The sequence below is a fragment of the Bos indicus x Bos taurus genome, chromosome 9 (assembly GCF_003369695.1).
Source record: "Bos indicus x Bos taurus breed Angus x Brahman F1 hybrid chromosome 9, Bos_hybrid_MaternalHap_v2.0, whole genome shotgun sequence".
NCBI classification, from domain to species: domain Eukaryota; kingdom Metazoa; phylum Chordata; class Mammalia; order Artiodactyla; family Bovidae; genus Bos; species Bos indicus x Bos taurus.
Window position 1 is genome coordinate 19,640,687 of NC_040084.1, and position 10,506 is coordinate 19,651,192.

The 10,506-nt window shown below is 40.5% G+C and overlaps 1 non-coding gene across 1 annotated transcript; it reads left to right on the plus strand.

The window, feature by feature from the left end:
• Window positions 1–6,433: 6,433 nt before the first annotated feature.
• On the plus strand, window positions 6,434–6,539 carry LOC113898932. Its single transcript, XR_003512788.1, has one exon. It is a non-coding gene; the product is annotated as a U6 spliceosomal RNA (small nuclear RNA).
• Window positions 6,540–10,506: the final 3,967 nt, after the last annotated feature.

Below are 10,506 nucleotides of genomic sequence, written 5' to 3' on the forward strand. Positions count from 1 at the left end.
CTCTTTAAAGTCCTTGGAGCAGAATGTGGCACACAGCCATGTTATATGTTTGTGAAATAAACAAACCAGGTAAGGGAAACATGTTTGCTTGTTTAGCGTCTCCCCTCCTAGAACATGAGGTCTGTGAGGAAAGGACCTGTTTTGCCCTCTGTGCATTCCCAGTGCTAAGACAGTGGCTGGGGGCTTCCTGAGCTGCTTACGTGCAGTCCTCCTGGGTTTCCGCGTAGTGTTTCAATGCCACCATTGTCCAGTAACCTTATTTTGGTGATTTGGCTTCTGTGTTTAATTATGGACAGGAATATTTTAGGGCAACAAATCCTCTGGGAATCCAATCTTTTTTTTTTTTTAATAATTTTTCTGATGTGGACTATTTTAAAAGTCATTATTGAATTTGTTTCAATATTGCTTCTGTTTTATGTTTTGGTGGGGGTGTTTTTAGCCACAAGGCATGTGGGATCTTTGCTCCTCAGCCAGGGATTGAATCCACACGTCCTGCATTGGAAGGCAAGTCTTAACCTCTGGACCACCAGGGAAGTCCTCCAATGTTTTTAACAGGTATTTGCTTGTTGAGATCTTAGAGTTTAAGGCCTAGAGCTCCTCCTGGCCCAAATATATGGTCCAGAAATAGTACTGAGAAAAAAATTTTTTTACATATTGAGATATTGGGAAAATTCTGACTTATACAGAATTTTTAGGACTGTTGCAACCCACTCCAATGTTCTTGCCTGGAGAATCCCAGGGATGGGGAAGCCTGGTGGGCTGCCGTCTATGGGGTCGCACAGAGTCGGACACGACTGAAGCGACTTAGCAGTAGCAGCACATTTGTGGGCTAAGTTACTTCAGTTGTGTCCGACTCTTTGAGACCCTATGGACTGTAGCCCACCAGTCTCCCCGTCTATGGGATTCTCCAGACAAGAATACTGGAGTGGGTTGTTACGCCCTCCTCCAGGGGATCATCCTGACCCAGAGATCAAACCCTCATCTCTTATGTCTCCTGCACTGGCAGGTGGATTTTTTTTTTATCACTGAGCCACCAGGGAAGCCCTTCTTGCTGGTTATCTATTTTAAATATAGTAGTGGTCTCAAGACTTCTTTATGTCATTTCCTCTTTTCCATGTTGTCTCTTCTTTTTAAGCAGTTCTAGTTATTGAAATTTACCTTCCAGTTTGGCCCTCCGGCTTTCCTACGGTTTCTTTCCTGTTTTCCCCTCGGAGCTCTCTTGGGTTTGTCGTGGATGTTGTGACGGTGGTGGTGTTGTTTTCATGTTGTTTTACTTCCTGGTCTATTTCCTGAAGTTTATCTCCTAGCAGTTTTATTGACTTTTTCCATTTCAGCTTTCAGATATCGACTTCAAGAGCTCTCCATTTCTTATTTTGTGGATGTAACACATCCTCTTGTTGCCCCCAGAGGAGTTCAATTACAAAATGTTTGGGGGAGGTTGTTCTTCTCTTCTCTGTATGGTCCCCAACCTGTCTGGGCTCCTTTTCATTTTTACTCTTTTGTCTCTTTCATGTTAGCAGCATCGACCTGCCCTCTGCTCTCTTTTTCCATCCACGTGAGAGCAGCTGGGGGAAGCCCTGTGCAGGGCTGCTACATGTCCTGGTGAACCTCCCTGTGGGGTTTTGGGAAGAGCTGGCCATTTTATCAAGTGACCTTCACAAATCTGTTTGAGCATTCTTTGACATTGCCTTTCTTTGGGATTGGAATGAAAACTGACCTTTTCCAGTCCTGTGGCCACTGCTGAGTTTTCCAAATGTGCTGGCATATTGAGTGCAGCACTTTCACAGCAGCAGCTTTTAGGATTTGAAATAGCTCGACTGGAATTCCATCACTTCCACAGGTTTGTCCATAGTGATGCTTCTGAAAGGCCATGTGACTTCACATTGCAGGATGTCTGGCTCTAGGTGATTGATCACACCATTAGGGTTATCTGGGTTGTGAAGATGATTTTTGTACAGTTCTTCTGTGTATTCTTGACACCTCTTCTTAATATCTTCTGCTTTTGTTAGGTCCATACCGTATCTCTCCTTTACTGTGCCCATCTTTGCATGAAATATTCCCTTGGAATCTCTGATTTTTTTGAAGAGATCTCTAGTCTTTCCGATTCTATTGTTTTCCTCTATTTCTTTGCATTGATCACTGAGGAAGGCTTTCTTATCTCTCCTTGTTATTCTTTGGAACTCTGCATTCAGATGGGTATATCTTTCCTTTTCTCCTTTGCCTTTTGCTTCTCTTTTTTTTCTCAGCTATTTGTAAGACAACCTCAGACAACCATTTTGCCCTTTAGCATTTCTTTTTCTTGGGGATAGTCTTGATCACTGCCTCCTATACAGTGTCACAAACCTCTGTCCGTAGTTCTTCAGGCACTCTGTCTATTGGATCTAATCCCTTGAATATGTTTGTCACTTCCACTGTATAATCATAAGGGATTTGATTTAGGTCATACCTGATTGGTGTAGTGGTTTCCCCTACTTTCTTCAATTTAAGTCTGAATTTTGCAATAAGGAATTCATGATCTGAGCCACAGTCAGCTCCCAGTCTTGTTTATGCTGACTGTATAGAGCTTCTCCATCTTTGTCTGCAAAGAATAATCAATCTGATTTTGGTATTGACCATCTAGTGATGTCCATGTGTAGAGTCTTCTCTTGTGTTGTTGGAAGAGGGTGTTTGCTATGACCAGTGTATTCTTTTGGCAAAACTCTGTTAAGCCTTTGCCCTGCTTCATTTTGTACTCCAAGGCCAAACTTGCCTGATACTCCAGGTATCTCCTGACTCCCTACTTTTGCATTCCATTCCTCTATGATGAAAAGCACATCTTCTTTTGGTGTTAGTTCTAGAAGGTCTTGTAGGTCTTCAAAGAACCATTCAACTTCAGCTTCTTTGGCATTAGTGGTTGGGGCATAGATTTGGATTACTGTGCTATTGAATGGTTTGCCTTGGAAACGAACAGAGATCATTCTGTCATTTTTGAGATTGTACCCAAGTACTGCATTTTGGACTCTTTTGTTGACTATGAGGGCTACTCCATTTCTTCTAAGGGATTCTTGCCCATAGATACACTTAATGGTCATCTGAATTAAATTTGCCCATTACAGTTCATTTTAGTTGACTAATTCCTAAGATGTTGATGTTCACTCTTGCCATCTCCTATTTGACCACTTCCAATTTACCTTGATTCATGGACCTAACATTCCAGGTTCCTATGCAATATTGTTCTTTACAGCATGGGATTTTACTTCCATCACCAGTCACATCCACAACTGCACATTGTTTTTGCTCTGGCTCCATCTCTTCATTCTTTCTGGAGTTATTTCTTCCCTATTCTCTAGTAGCATATTGGGCACCTACCCACCTGGGGTGTTCATCTTTCAGAGATCATATTGACAACATCTGTTGGATCATAGAAAAAAAAATAGAGTTCCAGAAAAACATCTAATTCCACTTCATCCACACAGCCTTTGATGGTGTGGATCATGATGAACTGTGGAAAATTCTTCAAGAGATGGGAATACCGGACCACCTTACCTGCCTTGTGAGAAATCTGTATGCAGGTCAAGAAGCAACAGTTAAAATCAAACATGGAATAACTGGTTCCAAATTAGGAAAGGAATACGTCAAGGCTGTATACTGTCACCTTGCTTATTTAAAGTATAGGCAGAGTAGAAAGAAAGAAGAAAGAAAGTGAAGTCACTCAGTCATGTCTGACTCTTTGTGGACATGGATCTCCATCCATGGAATTTTCTAGGCAAGAGTACTGGAGTGGGTTGCCATTTCCTTCTCCAGGGGATCTTCCCGACCCAGGGATCAAACCCAGATCTCGCACACTGCAGGCAGACACTTTACTGTGTGAGTCACCAGGGAAACTAGATCATGGGAAATGCCAAGCTGGATGAAGCACAAGCTGGAATCAAGATTGCTGAGAGAAATATCGACAACTTCAGATATGCAGATGACACCACCCTTATGGTAGAAAGTGAAGAAGAGCTGAAGAGCCTCTTGATGAAAGTGAAAGAGGAGAGTGAAAAAGCTGACTTAAAACTCAACGTTCAAAAAACAAAAAGCATGGCATCTGGTCCCATCACTTCATGGCAAATGGATGGGAAAACAGTGGAAACAGTGACAGGCTTTATTTTCTTGGGCTCCAAAATCACTGCAGATGGTGACTGCAACCATGAAATTAAAAGACACTTGCTCCTGGGAAGAAAAGCTATGATCAACCTGGACAGCATATTAATAAATAGAGATATTATTTTGACAACAAAGGTCCATCTAGTCAAAGCTACAGTTTTTCCAGTAGTCATGTATCGATATGAGTGTTGGACTATAAAGAAAGCTGAGCACCGAAGAATTGATGCTTTTGAAGTGTGGTGTTGGAGAAGACTCTTGAGAGTTCCTTGGACTGCAAGGAGATCCAACCAGTCAATTCTAAAGGAACTCAGTCCTGAATATTCATTGGAAGGACTGCTGCTGAAGCTGAAGCTCCAATACTTTGGGCACCTGTTGTGAAGAACTGACTCATTGGAAAAGCCCCTGATGCTGGGAATGATAGAAGTCAGGTGTAGACGGGGTTCATAGAGGATTAGATGATTGGATGGCATCACCAACTCAATGGACATGAGTTTGAGTAACCTCTGGGAGTTGGTGATGGAATGTGAAGTCAAGTGGGCCTTAGAAAGCATCACTACAAACAAAGCTAGTGGAGGTGATGGAATTCCAGTTGAGCTATTTCAAATCCTGAAAGATGGTGCTGTGAAAGTGCTGCACTCAATATGCCAGCAAATTTGGAAAACTCAGCTGTGGCCACAGGACTGGAAAAGGTCAGTTTTCATTCCAATCCCAAAGAAAGGCAATGCCAAAGAATGCTCAAACTACTGCACAATTGCACTCATCTCACATGCTGGTAAAGTAATGCTCAAAATTCTCCAAGCCAGGCTTCAGCAATATGTGAACTGTGAACTTCCTGATGTTCAAGCTGGTTTTAGAAAAGGCAGAGGAACCAAAGATCAAATTGCCAACATCTGCTGGATCATGGAAAAAGCAAGAGAGTTCCAGAAAAACATCTATTTCTGCTTTATTGACTATGCCAAAGCCTTTGTGTCGATCACAATAAACTGTGGAAAATTCTTCTAGAGATGGGAATACCAGACCACCTGACCTGCCTCTTGAGAAATCTGTATGCAGGTCAGGAAGCAACAGTTAGAACTGGACATGGAAGAACAGACTTGTTCCAAATAGCAAAAGGAGTACATCAAGGCTGTATATTGTCACCCTCTTTATTTAACTTATATGCAGAGTACATCATGAGAAACGCTGGACTGGAAGAAACACAAGCTGGAATCAAGATTGCCGGGAGAAATCTCAATAACCTCAGATATGCAGATGGCACCACCCTCATGGCAGAAAGTGAAGAGGAACTAAAAAGCCTCTTGATGAAAGTGAAAGTGGAGAGTGAAAAAGTTGGCTTAAAGCTCAACATTCAGAAAACGAAGATCATGACATCCGGTCCCATCACTTGATGGGAAATAGATGGGGAAACAGTGGAAACAGTGTCAGACTCTATTTTTCTGGGCTCCCAAATCACTACAGAGGGTGACTGCAGCCATGAAATTAAAAGAAGCTTACTCCTTGGAAGGAAAGTTATGACCAACCTAGATAGAATATTGAAAAGCAGAGACATTACTTTGCCAACAAAGGTCCGTCTAGTCAAGGCTATGGTTTTTCCTGTGGTCATGTATGGATATGAGAGTTGGACTGTGAAGAAAGCTGAGCGCCAAAGAATTGATGCTTTTGAACTGTGGTGTTGGAGAAGACTCTTGAGAGTCCCTTGGACTGCAAGGAGATCCAACCAGTCCATTCTGAAGGAGATCAGCCCTAGGATTTCTTTGGAAGGAACAATGCTAAAGCTGAAACTCCATACTTTGGCCACCTCATGTGAAGAGTTGACTCATTGGAAAAGACGCTGATGCTGGGAGGGATTGGGGGCAGGAGGAGAAGGGGACAACAGAGGATGAGATGGCTGGATGGCATCACTGACTCGATGGACATGAGTCTGAGTGAACTCCGGGAGTTGGTGTTGGACAGGGAGGCCTGGCATGCTGCGATTCATGGGGTCTCGAAGAATCGGACACAACTGAGCGACTGATCTGATCTAATCTGATCTGAGGGAACCTCGGGTGCTGCAATCCATTGGATCGCAAAGAGTCAGACACAGCTGAGCGACTGAACTGAACTGAACCAAACTCAAAGAGCCTCTGTTCCCCTGGGCAATAATAAGCTCATCTCATTTTTCTCACTGTGGAGAGCTGTGGTGAGTCATGTGTATGTGTGTGTGTGTGTTAGTCACTCAGTCATGTCTGACTCTTTGTGACCCCATGGACTGTAGCCTGCCAGGCTCCTCTGTCCATGAAATTCTCCAGGCATGAATACTGGAGTGGTGCTCACTTCGGCAGCACATATACTAAAATTGGAACGATACAGAAAAGATTAGCATGGCCCTGCACAAGGATGACACACAAATCAGTGAAGCGTTCCATATTTTTATACTCCATGCAACTAGAGACCAAAAGAAAGCAGGAGTAGCAATACTCATATCAGATAAAATAGACTTTAAAACAAAGGCTGTGAAAAGAGACAAAGAAGGACACTACATAATGATCAGAGCATCAATCCAAGAAGAAGATATAACAATTATAAATATATATGCACCCAACATAGGAGCACCGCAATATGTAAGACAAATGCTAACAAGTATGAAAGGGGAAATTAACAATAACACAATAATAGTGGGAGACTTTAATACCCCACTCACACCTATGGGTAGATCAACTAAACAGAAAATTAACAAGGAAACACAAACTTTATTTTTTTTTAATTTGATTTTATTTTTAAACTTTATAATATTGTATTAGTTTTGCCAAATATCGAAATGAATCCGCCACAGGTATACCCGTGTTCCCCATCCTGAACTCTCCTCCCTCCTCCCTCCCCTCCCCTCCCTCTGGGTCGTCCCAGTGCACCAGCCCCAAGCATCCAGTACCATGCATGGAATCTGGACTGGCAACTCGTTTCATACATGATATTATACATGTTTCAATGCCATTCTCCCAAATCTTCCCACCCTTTCCCTCTCCCATAGAGTCCATAAGACTTTTCTATACATCGGTGTCTCTTTTGCTGTCTCGTACACAGGGTTATTGTTACCATCTTTCTAAATTCCATATATATGCATTAGTATACTGTATTGGTGTTTTTCTTTCTGGCTTACTTCACTCTGTATAATAGGTTCCAGTTTCATCCATCTCATTAGAACTGATTCAAATGTATTCTTTTTAATGGCTGAGTAATACTCCATTGTGTGTATGTACCACAGCTTTCTTATCCATTCATCTGCTGATGGGCATCTAGGTTGCTTCCATGTCCTGGCTATTATAAACAGTGCTGCGATGAACATTGGGGTACACGTGTCTCTTTCCCTTCTGGTTTCCTCAGTGTGTATGCCCAGCAGTGGAATTGCTGGATCATAAGGCAATTCTATTTCCAGTTTTTTAAGGAATCTCCACACTGTTCTCCATAGTGGCTGTACTAGTTTGCATTCCCACCAACAGTGTAAGAGAGTTCCCTTTTCTCCACACCCTCTCCAGCATTTATTGCTTGTAGACTTATGGATTGCAGCCATTCTGACTGGCGTGAAATGGTACCTCATAGTGGTTTTGATTTGCATTTCTCTGATAATGAGTGATGTTGAGCATCTTTTTATGTGTTTGTTAGCCATCTGTATGTCTTCTTTGGAGAAATGTCTATTTAGTTCTTTGGCCCATTTTTTGATTGGGTCATTTATTTTTCTGGAGTTGAGCTGTAGGAGCTGCTTGTATATTTTTGAGATTAGTTGTTTGTCCGTTGCTTCATTTGCTATTATTTTCTCCCATTCTGAAGGCTTCCTTTTCACCTTGCTAATAGTTTCCTTTGTTGTGCAGAAGCTTTTAAGTTTAATTAGGTCCCATTTGTTTATTTTTGCTTTTATTTCCAATATTCTGGGAGGTGGATCATAGAGGATCCTGCTGTGATGTATGTCGGAGAGTGTTTTGCCTATGTTCTCCTCTAGGAGTTTTATAGTTTCTGGTCTTACGTTGAGATCTTTAATCCATTTTGAGTTTATTTTTGTGTATGGTGTTAGAAAGTGTTCTAGTTTCATTCTTTTACAAGTGGTTGACCAGCTTTCCCAGCACCACTTGTTAAAGAGATTGTCTTTTCTCCATTGTATATTCTTGCCTCCTTTGTCAAAGATAAGGTGTCCATATGTGCGTGGATTTACCTCTGGGCTTTCTATTTTGTTCCATTGATCAATATTTCTGTCTTTGTGCCAGTACCATACTGTCTTGATAACTGTGGCTTTGTAATAGAGCCTGAAGTCAGGTAGATTGATTCCTCCCGTTCCATTCTTCTTTCTCAAGATCACTTTGGCTATTCGAGGTTTTTTGTATTTCCATACGAATTGTGAAATTATTTGTTCTAGCTCTGTGAAGAATACTGTTGGTAGCTTGATAGGGATTGCGTTGAATCTATAAATTGCTTTGGGTAGTATACTCATTTTCACTATATTGATTCTTCCAATCCATGAACATGGTATATTTCTCCATCTATTAGTGTCCTCTTTGATTTCTTTCACCAGTGTTTTATAGTTTTCTATATATAGGTCTTTAGTTTCTTTAGGTAGATATATTCCTAAGTATTTTATTCTTTCCATTGCAATGGTGAATGGAATTGTTTCCTTAATTTCTCTTTCTGTTTTCTCATTATTAGTGTATAGGAATGCAAGGGATTTCTGTGTGTTGATTTTATATCCTGCAACTTTGCTATAATCATTGATTAGTTCTAGTAATTTTCTGGTGGAATCTTTAGGGTTTTCTATGTAAAGGATCATGTCATCTGCAAACAGTGAGAGTTTTACTTCTTCTTTTCCAATTTGGATAAGGAAACACAAACTTTAAATGATACAATAGACTCATTAGACCTAATTGATATCTATAGGACATTTCACCCCAAAACAATGAATTTCACCTTTTTCTCAAGCACACATGGAACCTTCTCCAGGATAGATCACACCCTGGGCCATAAATCTAGCCTTGGTAAATTCAAAAAAATTTGAAATCATTCCAAGCATCTTTTCTGACCACAATACAGTAAGATTAGATCTCAATTACAGGAGAAAAACTTTTTAAAATTCCAACATATGGAGGCTGAAGAACACACTGCTGAATAACCAACAAATCATAGAAGAAATCAAAAAAGAAATCAAAATATGCATAGAAATGAATGAAAATGAAAACAAAACAACCCAAAACCTGTGGGACACTGTAAAAGCAGTGCTAAGGGGAAAGTTCATAGCAATACAGGCATACCTCAAGAAACAAGAAAAAAGTCAAATAAATAACCTAACTCTACACCTAAAGCAACTAGAAAAGGAAGAAATGAAGAACCCCAGGGTTAGTAGAAGGAAAGAAATCTTAAAAATTAGGGCAGAAATAAATGCAAAAGAAACAACAGAGACCATAGCAAAAATCAACAAAGCCAAAAGCTGGTTCTTTGAAAGGATAAATAAAATTGAGAAACCATTAGCCAGACTCATCAAGAAACAAAGGGAGAAAAGTCAAATCAATAAAATTAGAAATGAAAATGGAGAGATCACAACAGACAACACAGAAATACAAAGGATCATAAGAGACTACTATCAGCAATTATATTCCAATAAAATGGACAACGTGGAAGAAATGGACAAATTCTTAGAAAAGTACAACTTTCCAAAACTGAACCAGGAAGAAATAGAAAATCTTAACAGACCCATCACAAGCATGGAAATTGAAACTGTAATCAGAAATCTTCCAAAAAAAAAAAAAAAAAGCCCAGGTCCAGATGGCTTCACAGATGAATTCTACCAAAAATTTAGAGAAGAACTAACACCTATCCTACTCAAACTCTTCCAGAAAATTGCAGAGGAAGGCAAACTTCCAAACTCATTTTATGAGGTCACCATCACCCTAATACCAAAACCTGACCAAGATGCCACAAAAAAAAGAAAATTACAGGCCAATGTCACTGATGAACATAGATGCAAAAATCCTTAACAAAATTCTAGCAATCAGAATCCAACAACACATTAAAAAGATCATACACCATGACCAAGTGGGCTTTATCCCAGGGATGCAAGGATTATTCAATATCCGCAAATCGATCAATGTAATACACCATATTAACAAATTGAAAAACAAAAGCCATATGATTATCTCAATAGATGCAGAGAAAGCCTTTGACAAAATTCAACATCCATTTATGATAAAAAACTCTCCAGAAAGCAGGAATAGAAGGAACATACCTCGAGGGAGGCGCCAAGATGGCGGAGGAGTAGGACGGGGAAAACACTTTCTCCCCCACAAATTCATCAAAAGAGCATTTAAACATCGAGTAAATTCCATAAAACAACTTCTGAATGCCGGCAGAGAACATCAGGCA